The sequence below is a fragment of the Eurosta solidaginis genome, chromosome 3, assembly GCF_040869045.1.
Source record: "Eurosta solidaginis isolate ZX-2024a chromosome 3, ASM4086904v1, whole genome shotgun sequence".
NCBI lineage: Eukaryota > Metazoa > Arthropoda > Insecta > Diptera > Tephritidae > Eurosta > Eurosta solidaginis.
Genome location: NC_090321.1, coordinates 225,604,118 through 225,617,183, shown reverse-complemented (window position 1 = coordinate 225,617,183; position 13,066 = coordinate 225,604,118). Strand labels below are relative to the sequence as shown.

Sequence of the window (13,066 nt, the reverse complement as noted above, 5' to 3'; positions counted from 1 at the left end):
AGTGTTACCGTCTTTCAAGGATTATTTCGCCTACCGCAATAAGTATTCAGATAGCAATCGAATTGACAAACACTCGGCTTTATCAGCAAGCTTATCACTGAGCCACTTCAATCACTCAACATGTCACCATCAACCGCCCCCATACAGCAATTCATCGTTCATTAATACTGCGGCTCACAATTTATGTATAAATTTGACACCGAACAACGACTACGACACGGCATCATTTACCTCCGCTGGTTGGTGGGACACTAGCCATTTTTGACCCACTTACCAAATCACTGTTTACCAATCTAGATAGCCACTTTACCTTTAACCACCTGCTTCCTCTATTATTTGGACGAACGTTTTAGTCATCTAAAGGTCATCTTTCCATCATCTAGACTACTTACAACTCTCCTGCACGGAGTGAGACGGTGACTAGTTCAGCAACTACAGAACTGAAAGAAACTCGCCATTGAGAACTATATTTACCTTGGTACAGCTTTGTGAGATGTGTTTTAGTCTTAAGCAAGCTTTAAATAAAAGTTGCCGTTCTATGTTAGGTAAATATTTTAGCATAACACTTATACGAATCCTTTCAAAATTTACATTACTACGTCGTATATTCCACAACTAAGCTTTTTTAGTCTCCATATGGCTTGTAGCTCTCTGGACGCCTGCAACGAAACATGTTATTAAATCTGCAACTGTTCAGCGGAATAAACGCGTTGATGTTGCTCCTGCGCGTGTGTCACAGCATGTAATGTATTGAATTACTACAACAACGTTACGCAACAAATGTAAATTTGAAAAGTAGCAGCAACAACAATACACATTTCATTGGTGCGTAGGATATTTGAATGGCTTTAGTGAGCACATGGCCCCGGCTAGCAACAAATGGCGTTTACCTGGCGGCCTAGCAATGCCGTCGCAACTCCGCTGCGTATTATGAGTTCTTCTAAGGCTGATTCTGTTGAAATTATTTTTCAGCAATAATTATAGGCTTCAAAGGCTTCATATCGTAATAACTGACTAACTATGGCACTTCATTTAATAAATTCCTCCGTTTTCTAACTTCCTCATACAACAACAATGTCTTAGAATTCACGTAGATGAGTTGTGCATGACAGCAGCTAGCGAAATGCAATATGTAGAAGAGATAAATTTTCAACTTGAGGTTTGGGGCGTTGTCTTCATGATTAACAAGCCTCATGGCAGGTAGGTGGAGCTATTGCTGAAGCGCTAATAAGGAGTTTACAGTTTTTTTTTTCTTTTTGATTGGCACTTTTGGTCAAGAGCTCGGTAAATTGGCAATTCCCCTCCCTTAGTTATCCTCATAAGTTCAGGTACTCGCGCCACAAATGTGTCTCCTCTTTGTAGCTGTATCGATAAGTCTTAAAATCCACCAACAGCTTTTTCCTTTGAGTATTACTTTTAGGAAATATGCAAATAATTTCAGGATGAAGAATCTAAACAAAAACAGCGCAAAACCTTGGAAAAAGCGGCTCGATACCGATGCGTGGTTCGTAGTTAAGCCCTGAAGTAAATCGGACCTAGCGGTAGCTCAATCTACGCAGCTTTGAACATTATAGGGTTCAGCTAGTCCGCGAAAATAAGGAAGTCAAGAAAACTCTTTAAAGTGCTTAGAATAGACCCGTCATTAAGCATGCTTGTCAGTAAGTAATAGGAGACTTAAATCCAATTGGGTCCTACTACACAAAAACTCCAACCAATGAAATAAACATAACAACAAGCCTCGGATGAGATACATAGTTTCGGATGACACTTAAAGACTATGATTTGAAGGCTTGTACCTTAGATGTCTGGACCCTTTCATTCCGCTCTAGTTGATGTCCCCGTGAAAGCAAAGGCTGGCATCACTGTCATACATGAATTTTGAAGGATAGGAAAAAGCAAGCTGACAAGAGCGCCATGAGACTTCTGCCGCAAAGGCAACTATAAGAGTATACCGATTCAGAGCCATGGTGTTGAATTTATGGTGGGAAATAGACTTCGCCACCAAGTGCTGTTGTTGTAGCGATAAAGTGTGCTATCTTTCATGGCTGTGAACAAGCGTGTCTTCTCTCTCGGTAATTAATTAATAAAACATTTATTTCCTCCTTCGCACCATTAACGATGCGGACGAAAAAGTTTAGAGGTCCTTCTATAAGAAACTAAATAAAAGCTAGGAATTTTGAACCATCTTGACATCAACGTCATGCTTGGCGATTTTTACTCCAAAGTGGACAAAGAAAGGGTCTTTGGTCTCACAATTAGAAAGTTCAGTCTCACGCTATAAAATCACCCAAAAAAGTTGAGGTTGTTCGACTTCACCTAGGCTAGAAATAAGGTAATATGCAGCACTAGAAATTCAACTAAGCCCCGTGGCTATCTGCAATTAGCAAAGTTTGCCGTCGAGAAGCTGTTCGCGGAACAGACAGCTGATGATTACTTCATTCCGCTCTCAAATTTTTATCTCATTGAGAGCAATATTCAACCTGATGTGCCGCCGCACAGTGTTTCGTGTAGAACAAGCTAGCTGGACAAAATTATTTTATGAGATTTTCCGTTTCATATGCAGTCATTTATTACAACTACGTCATTTTTTCAGCCATATGTTCTTATTTTCTTCCAAAATTTTACTTCATATGCATACAAGTGCTTATTTCATGTGAATAAGTGACATAGATCCAAAAAAATTTAAAGGACTTAAGAATATTACTTTATTGTACTTAAATTGAACGGACTACAAATCTCAATACTCTAAAAAATTCGGAAAAAAAAATTTTAATTTTTTATGAAAATTCGTCGAATTTTTCAAAAATTTTTTAAATATAATTTAGTTTTTGTTATAGATCGTGACAAATTTTCTTATGGGAAATTAGTTAAAATAAATTTGCGAAAGCGAAAATTGTAAGAAATGTCCAAAAAGGGGTGTCTTAGTAACAGTCAGGAATGTAAAAGTGAATTACAATAATAATAATAACAATGTAAATAATTAAATTAATTATGTGAAAATTACTTATTACAAAAACTTAAAAGAAAAATATCATACAAAGTAGAAAAGACAATAGATTTAAATTAAATAAAACCTGATCCAACAAAAAGTTATAGGGTAGGTTATCTTTTATAATTATGTTATTATTTGCTATCATCACTTTCATTCGATGAGTCACTTGTGGAATTGTCATGAGCATCAGCAACACTACTGTGAAAGCTTAAAACAACTGGGGCATTTATTGACTCCTCAACATAATCGGGGGACAGTAAATTTAAGACTTCTGAAGTCAGACTTTTAAATGTTTTCTTAGGTATCTCCCTAAAACTGTTAACTAAAGGATCCGATGTTATAAGCAATATATTCATAAGATCTCTATTCGTGGCTTCACGCGACTGCTTTTGTGTGTTATCATCCCTGAATCGTCTCAAATCTTTGCTACGGGCTTCCTGTGCTTCCTCAGAAAGTTGACCAATATGTAAAATTGCTGATTTTATAATATCAGTACTATACACTAAGATTTTATGAACTATAACAGGCATATTAAACCATGGATAGAGATCTGTGTATAGTTTTTTAGTCTCGACCGCAAATTTTTCAAATCTTTGGATATTTATATGGTACCCAGATGCTAATGCGCGAAGGAGAGTGTCGAATCTTTTGATCAGCGTTACATTCAATACCGTAATCTCAGCACTAGCCGCAGAATTTTCGAAAAACCTACGAGCAGTGTTGCCGTCATTGGTATTGCCGAAACCTGGTTTTGGTTTATCTACTATCAATCCAAGTACACTTTTAAATTATTCTGGATTTCGTTGGAACGTAGCTTTACACTCTCACTAAGCTGCCATTTTTTTACTTCGAGGCGAAGCAAGCATTCAAATTATCTTATCCATGCATGGAGAGTAGACAAACCAAAACCAATATTACCTCGGTTAGGCGTAAAGTCCCGTAACTCATTATTCATATATTTTGGAGTGGCACCACAAATACACCACTTTTGTGCGGAAGAAGTTTCAGTCAAAGCATTGCAAACTTTTCCGTCAATCACTGTTAGAAGCATATTGTGATTTACGGAAACTTCGTATTCTTCGAGCATGTACTTTGTTGGCAACAACGCATTTATCTCCTCTAAAACTTTGTTCGTTTCAAAAATAATAAAATCTTTTGTTTCTTTAGAAAAAATAAATTTAATTGGACGACAATACATGGTAGAAGAAGGTCGAGGATTCTGCCAAACAATGTTACCTTTTTCATCCTGTAATTGAAGAGGAACGAAAGAAAATATAAACAAAAACTCATCAGTGTCAGAACTGCATGTAGAATTTTGCTTATATGTGCTATGGCCAGAGCTTCCATCGCAACCCCACTTCCTGATTAAAGTATACGTCAAGTTTGTATGTAATAAACTAACAAAAACTTCTTGATTTGCTAAAACTAAACGCTCAACAGTTTTATCTAATACGGACTGGACTTTAATTTCCGCACGTGTTCCACCCACATCAATTTCATTTGGACAGGATTCTGCCTTAGCTTTTCTTAGACTATAAAATGATTGATAAACCTTATGGCCTACCTTGATGCTCCACTTCCGAGTCGTTTTGTACCCATGAGTCGTCGACTTGCTATCTACGTAGTATGCTAAATCTTCTAGATTGCTCAAGCATCTTGCATCTGGCTCACATTTCATCTTTTTGCCGGATATTTGAGTGGTTTCCTGTGATTTTTTTATAATGTTAGCAACATTTCTGTTGCCGGACATACGCGTTGATACTTCTTCCGCATAAAGTAGCTCACCAGGACTTCTATATTGCAAGAGGTCATCCACTTGACACCGTTAGGTTTTTTCACTGCAGCTAACAAAGTCCTTCCTTCGTTTTCCGGGCCGGGTTTACCTGAAGAAGTGGTTGGTTGGTCTGATGGCAACTTTGAATACACCGTTATTGTAAATGTGAAGTCTGGAGCCGAAAGCCACTCCGAATTTTTATTCGACGAATATACCGATATTTGTAAGCTTAGACTTTTTATCGAATACTTGGCTGCTTCGCTTAAATCGTACTTAAGTACAACAAAACTCAATAATACTTTATATCTGGTTTCCTTCGATTGTTGAACCCAAATGTCAAAAAACTCTGTTCTTGGTACGGTTATAACTAAACTGCTTTGTGTTGTTGATTTTCTGATAGGGTGAAATGCTGATGATTGTTTTGCTGCCATCTTAAGTGTCGTTGATCGTTCTGGTTTGTTATCAGTTGTGCTGTATTTATATTACATTCAGGTATTGGCGTAGATGCTACCAAATGGGGTTGTTTTGTGTAGTGTTCCTGTGTGGTTATACCTGCATTAGGATTGCTTTGTATGTACCTGTTTTTATGCCTTGGTGACTGATGCGGTAGGTTGTGTCAGGTTGAAGTCAGTGATCTTCGCCTTTTTGCTTTTGGTGTGCTCTTGTTGACCTTGCGCGTTTATTTTTGTGTGTTTTATGGCTACGTGTTTGTTCCCTGTACTTGGGAATCGGTTTTGCCGTTTGTAGATCAGCTTTAAAGGTTCAAATATCTCGTTGGAGCTGGTACGTACATACGTCCTATTTTATATATAGAGATAACTAAATCTACAGGAAAAAAAATTTAAAATAGATGTGCGAAGAATTCGCAATGGTTTTTTCTTTCGACTATTAGAGAACACTTGCGACTATAACATATATAAAATTTAACCCGGATGACCGCGGATGTATGTAACTTTTTTGTCCCTTAAGTAAAAAATATAGAGAAAAAATACATTTTCTTCTTAATAACGGAATGTTAAATATGTTGAAAATACTCTAATTGCGAAAGAATTACTAATAAAAATTTTTACTTACCTTCGAGCTTAGAATCCATCAAAAAATTATATAAAAGTGTTCACTTAAAAGAAATATGAAGCGTAATATTCAACAAGAATTTTGCAAATTAATCAATGCATTTTACGGCCACTCCTGCCTTCTTACTTCAATTACTCAATATATATGAGCAAAAATATCAAAAAAAAAGCAAAAATCCATTAGTTTGTTTGTTTTCTTCCATTTCTCATTACACTTTTCTTGGAATAAGAACTTTGTTTTTGTCCAGCTAGCTTGTTGTGTTGGGTGTTAAGTGTATATGTATGTATATAGATGTAAAAAAACACACAGCTAATATAACAGGGCGCTGGTAACCAATTGACTACCCCTTGAGCTACTCAAAGACGGAGGCGAAGAATTTCAGTGTGCACTGGCCCATCCACATGTCTTCTTTATGCTGACGCTGAAGATAATAATTGTGGCAGCAAATCTAAACCGCCAAGGTATAGTGGATATTGGGATTAACGAGGACAAAAGAAGTACTTGTTGTCACAAAGGAAAGAATCCCCCAGCGGATTAGGGGGTCAGAATATACCCGCGGTAGGTATGCCTGTCGTAAGAGGCGACTAAATTACCAGTTTAAAGGGGTTGTGTAGCGCAACCCTTTCAGGTTGCCAGCGCAATATATATCTTCTCCAAATCTAATTGTCAACCTCAGCTATCCGTGGCGAATCCTGTTTCATTAACAGCCGTGGCTTTGGCGACCCCGAACTCCTCATGGATCTAGGGGTCGGGCTTGGTACCGGAACGTGCCGGATCTGCATCCGGCAAAGGACCATCAACATCGATAACACTCCTGTCCTTATCGCTACAAAAACAACAACAACAACAAAGGAAAGAATCAGCGCATTCGTGCCTTAACACCTAAATCACTATTGACGGATATAAATTCGAGACTATGAAGAACTTTGTCTATCTGGAACCCATATTAACAGCGAGAACCATGTCAGCTTAGAAATCAAACGAAGCGTCGTTCTTGCCAAGAAGTAATATTTTGGACTGAATGGGCAATTTAAAAGTATCTAAAGTCCTCACTCGACTAACACAAATCAAGCTCTTTAATGCTCACATCAAACCAGTCTTATTTTACGGCTCGGAATGATGTAAGGTAAAAGGGAAAAACGTTGTCTAGAAGATGCCTAAGTCCCGTAATGTTAATAGTAGAAGATGCTCCAGCTGGGTTCGTAAACAGAAAGAAGGGACGATAGTTAAATCAAAATATCAGGCTTGTTGTTGTTGAATTAATAGAGACTCGGTAACACTGATCGCATTATGATTAATTCAACTGAGTTTTTTGTTAAGAGAACTATTTTTTTAGTCATTTCAGCAGAAGACGACTGATTCCCAATCAATCTCGCTTGTTTTTTTTATGTAAAAATAACTAATCAACATATTATACATCAGCTAAATCAAAAGAGAAACTTGCGCTCCCTGCTCTCACCACTTTTTTGTTATGACTATGGTGCCGGAGAAATCTCTGTCATATCAACAGATCATTGTGGTTCTAGTATTGACGAAAATCTGTTATTTTGACAATTTTCATTAGTATTTTTTGGGTGACAGGAACAATTTTTAAGATAACAGAACGCGCCATAGGTGTGAAGTAATTTTTATTTTATTTATTTTTTTTTTATTTCAGTGTACTGTTGTCGACACCCTTGGTAGCAGAGAAAAGTAACAACAGGAAGATGCGTACCTGATCACCCTTGGATCCCAATTGACGTCAGTTATTGCGAACCAAAAACGACTGACTTAGCTTGCCATGCCACGGCCATATGGTCGATGTTGATCTCAAGTTAATAATGATGAGAGGAATAGCTAGACTGTTAAGATTTGGTACTGTTAAAACAACCTGCAGCTAGTTTAATCTTAATTCGCGTCCGAAATATTGCCTTAAATTAAATGTGTAATAAAATAATAAAAATTCTCGTTCGAATAAAAACAAACACACAAATAAGATTTTTTTTTGTTAGACCAGTATTTTATTACACAACTTTTACAGAACAATTAATTAGGAAACGTAATTAAGTGCAGTCGCTTGAGGCGAACACATTCGACGCGGTGGAAAGCTCCAGCTGAGCTCCATTGCGACTACAAACATCAAACGACTTAGATTGCAATGTCGAAAAGCTAAAAAACGGGTATCCTGCTGTGCATACAATGAGTAGCGGAAGATATGCAACAAATGAAATCACACATGTGGCAAGGCGGTAAATGGGCGACAGCAAACGACGAAAGCTGGAGGCCAAAACCAACCAGAGGACCAATGGACAGCTGATAGTGGGCACGGTAGTGACAGTCAATGGAATGAGCTTGTAATTAAGTGAGTTTCCTACTTTGAGCTACAACAACAATTTATTTCCAAAAAAAAAAAAAAAAACAAACAAAAATGTAAAGCAACAAGTGAGTTTATAAAAAAAATGTGATGTTGTATGGAGTTCAAGTAAGAAGAAGAAGAATTAGAAAAAGTATCATCAACTCATTTGCCTGCCGCCAGCAACACAGTAGCCGCAAGTTTGCAGCAAACATGCCAGTCAGAGTTGCAACAAAAGTTCTATTAGACTGCACGATTTCAAATGTTTTTATTTATTAATTTTTTTTTTCTACACAACATGTTAATCCAGCCACCTTTCGTTAAAAAGAGAATGCTCGCTACGCAAAGAATGTGCCCGCATGCTGACATTTCGTGACACCGTTCGCGTAAGGCAACATGACATTTGACAGGAAAAATGTCCATTGGCCAAAATTGAATGTTTTACAGCTTCATGCAGAAGAGCCACAGTAAGTGGTGCAGGGTTTGGCGACAAGTCTCAGCATATCAATTTGGAAATTGGCAATTAGAAATCGGCAGCAAGGAACTAACTACTTTTACTGCATATGTCAATAATCACACATACTCTACTTGCACACATAGGTACGTAAGCTGGACATCGGTGTGCTCCTGACATTTACAAGTTGCCACCGTTCATACGTTACATGCGCGAGCGACATTAGTGCTGATGTGACACAGCGAGTGGCAGAGTGGCAGTTGTAACATGCACTTTACATGCATTGAGCGTGAGTTGACAAGATGCAAGATGGCAAGATACGAGCGAGCGAGTGAGAAGAGATTCAAAGATACAACCCGTAAGTCAGTAGTCCAGTACATGTAAGTATTTCGCATACCAGTAGAGCGCCACAAATGTCAAGTGATGACAACGCTGATTGGAAACGCAGATGCGGATGGTATTTGTGAATGATATTTATATGCGCTTGCAGTAGCATAGATGTAAAAGCGATAGGATGAGAGATAAGATCAAACAAGAGGCCAAGAGTAGCCTTCATATGTGCAACTGAGAGATGGAAAAGTTAAGAATATGACCGAATATCTGATATGCGCTTTGGAAATGTTAGAATTACTGGTGGCTGTGCTTGTTGTATACATCTTTCGAGCAATTGTACATTTACGAAGAGTGTCTGAGAGATCAGGCGCTTGGGATATATGTATATGCCTGGACATTAAGGTGTTTGCTTAAAATTAAGACACTTAATTGGACTGGGATTGTGCTGGTAGCGTGCTCCGCCTACCACACTGTATGCCCTGGGTTCACACCCCGGGCAAAGCAACATCAAAATTTTAGAAATAAGGTTTTTCAATTAGAAGAAAATTTTTCTAAGCGGGGTCGCCCCTAGGCAGTGTTTGGCAAGCGCTCCTGGTGTATTTCTGCCATGAAAAGCTCTCTGTGAAAACTCATCTGGCTTGCAGATGCCGTTCGGAGTTGGCATAAAACATGTAGGTCCCGTCCGGCCAATTTGTAGGGAAAAATCAAGAGGAGCACGACGCAAATTGGAAGAGAAGCTCGGCCTTAGATCTCTTCGGAGGTTGTCGCGCCTTACATTTATTTATTTTTTAATTGGACTGGGCAAAACCTTGGAGGTGTAACCCTACACAAAAGGTTAGCTTAATTGCTGCCTCGAGAGCTGGCACTTTCGCCGCCCTTAACTTATAACGTACTCACCCGTTTCTTCCTGCTGCCCGCACTTCCTACATCTGCTGTTACTGATAAAACCTTTTTTATTAGCATGTAACGCCAGAAGGCGGTGTCCAGTTGGTATGCCCATCATGAGCCTTAAATTTTCTCTCTTAAGAGATATGAACAACTTTGTAAGTCTCATATCGTAGGATTTACACATGAACTTAGAGACGTGTACCGTCGCTTGCTCCTCTTTTGCCAACTCATCGGCCTTTTCGTGACCTTCTATCCATTTATGTCCGGAGACCGAGAATAGATGCATGGCCCGGCCAGAACACTTCTTTATGAAGTACTGTATTAGATACACTACGCGCGAAACACAGGGCACAAAATTTTGGAATTATAATACGAAGTAAATTATCGTGCAAACTCTACATGCATCTCAGAGTATGATGGGAGGTACTTGGCGACGTAGTGTCATTACTCTTGATGAGAGAATTCAAGAGCGTGATTTTTGTTCGTCAAAAAGACCTTACTTTTCAACTGTTTACTCAGTCCACTTGTTGGCAAGAGTTATTCTCCGTTTGATTTCTAAAGTGACATTGTTTTCACGAGTTCCTAGATAGACGAAGTGCTTCACAGTTTCAAATGTATGTCCGTCAACAGTGATGTGACTCACAAGCCGCAAACGCGCTGATTCCTTCTTGAATGACAGCATCGAAAAGTTATCGATATGTTACGACAGCTCTCGACACGTTATCAATTTGTTGTGAAAAAGTTTTCGATAATTTTAAGGTTTATTCTCGGAGTGTTACCAACTTTAAATCTGACTGTTTTCGATTTGTTGTAGAAAATTTATTTAAAATGTATCGATTTTTTATGGCAAAATTATGGATTTGCTACCAAAAAGTAGTCGATTTGGTATCAACGCTATCAGCGTGTTATCTATTTTTTACCGACCATTTATCAGTTTTTTATGACGTTGATAACTACAAAACACCCATATAAATCGGTAACACATCTTAACAAGCTTAATAGGAACCAATAAGAATCCGATGGCTTGGTGATAACAAGGACGTAATTTGGCAGAGCCTTATTAGTTTTGCGGGGATTTAAGTAAACTTGTGAATTGTAAGTGAATAGTTACAGTTTAGAACCTTAAATTTGAGTCTTACTAGTCTTTTAATTTCTTTTTATAACCAAGGACCTAAGGTCCTTAAGTTGTATGGTTCGGAATCCTGGACGGTGTCGAGAGAAGATGAGGTAACTCTTGGAGGTTTTGAGGGAAAAGTTCTCCGAAAGATTTATAGCTCCCTCTGAATGCCGACGGCACTGTATGAGTTTTACGCAGATATGAAGATAGTGCAGCGAGTAAATTCCCACAGCCTTGCCTGGCTAAGTCATGTTGTGCGAGTGGATGAAGACGATCCGTCCCAGAAAGTGTTCCAATCCACATCACAGTTAGAAAGGCGAAGGAACCCCCCCCCCCCCCCCCCCCCCCCACACACTAAATTGGTGGAGGCAGGTGGAGGAAGACTTGACCTTCCTTGGTGCTTCCAATTGGCGTCAGTTATCGTGAAATGGGGATAGATGACGCGACTCGTTACGAAAGGGCCAAAATCGCTTAAGCTTTTAAGCGCCAATTTTGTATTCTGATGTAGGCATGCGCTCATCCCATTATACCAACTCTTCGCCACCGGGTTTGTACAGCTCCACGTGTAGTCCATCGTTACCTGGCGCCTTGTTATTCATAAGCCGACATATTCCCATTCTCACTTCGTCATAATCGACTGCCGGAAAATGTTTTCCGTCATATCGAGTTCGCCTTCTCCCCCGCTAGCTAACAATTAAGAGAAGTGCTGCCTCCGCATAAATAGACAAAGAGTGGCAAATCCGATATACACCAATTATTTTCACCTGAGATCGAATAACTTTTGCGCTGATAGCCGCATATTCACTATCGATTATTTTTAGGTATTAGGAAATTCAACCCTCGCCTTAATAAGCCTCTTGTAAATATTTATACATGCCACATATTTTAAATTTTTTTTCTACTAAATTAAGAAAATAATTACTATTTTGTTGAAATTATGAGTTACCAACTTATTTCAAAGATTTCATTACTGCTTCTATCCACAAACGATACTTATAAGCATTCGTATAAACTCCTGGATACTTTTCACGCGCACAGTCCACACCATACCATACAACACCATATTGAGTATTTTTATAAGTCAAAGCACCACCCGAATTCCCCTGACAACTGTCCTTATGCGACGCTTGAGCACACAATTGTTTACTTGTCACTTCACTAACGTCTCGATAAGCCACTGCACACGATTTTTTCTTCACTGGGAATACATTCACGCCACGTCAATATTTACTTGGTTGCTCACTATGTTCGCTTAGTATACCCCAGCCACTAGTAAAATACGATTTAGGTTTTTCGCTGCTGCTGGGCAATTTAACGGCTTGAACATCTGAATTGTAAGTAAATGGTCGACTTGTATGTAAGAGGGCGATATCATTAGCACTTGTACGCGTATTGTATTGGTTGATAGAATATACGATTTACACTACGCAATTGGCCACCGCTTCGAAAACTTGTTGAACCTGCACGCACTGCATGCCGTTGATTGGTATAACCGTACACGCAATGGACTGCCGTGAGTACCCAGGAACGGCTGATTATGGGGCCACCACAAATGAAAGTGCCTTGCTGTATGATAGCCACTTGATAAGGTGCTTCACTTATGGCTATCTTACGACCGCCCACTATACGATGATTGTTTGGTAAGACTAAACCAGGTTTTGTACTTGATTCATTCGCTTGACTGGACTGATCGATGATGAGAGTTGATTTAATCAGATTTATTAGTGTAATACCTCGTTGCGATGCGCTGAAGCTGCCCTCCGCTGAATTGTTTGCTTTTGTTGAACCGCTTACGCTAATGAAAACAGCTAAGAAAACGAGTGGCGTGAACGTCCTCAACATAGTGTACCTATACCAAGTGTGTTCACTAAGCGATAAACGTCAAAACTACAAACAGCCTCGCTCACCTGATGGAAATCTCAGGTCTAGAGTCGCATTTTTGGTCTCAACGACAACATTTTTGTCTACCAATCGTCTCGACTTTTTCAATTTTTCAATTATTCGGAGCATTCGGTAATGGTATCCATTTTGAATTCGCTGTCATTCCGAATCCAGCGAGTGCCTGTCAGAATGCTTGACAGATAAGTCAACACACTTGTACT

General features: G+C 38.9%; 1 pseudogene; it reads right to left on the bottom strand.

Moving 5' to 3' along the window:
* Window positions 1-11,914: 11,914 nt before the first annotated feature.
* On the bottom strand, window positions 11,915-12,806 carry LOC137246101 (trypsin beta-like; annotated as a pseudogene).
* Between the last annotated feature and the right edge of the window lie 260 nt (window positions 12,807-13,066).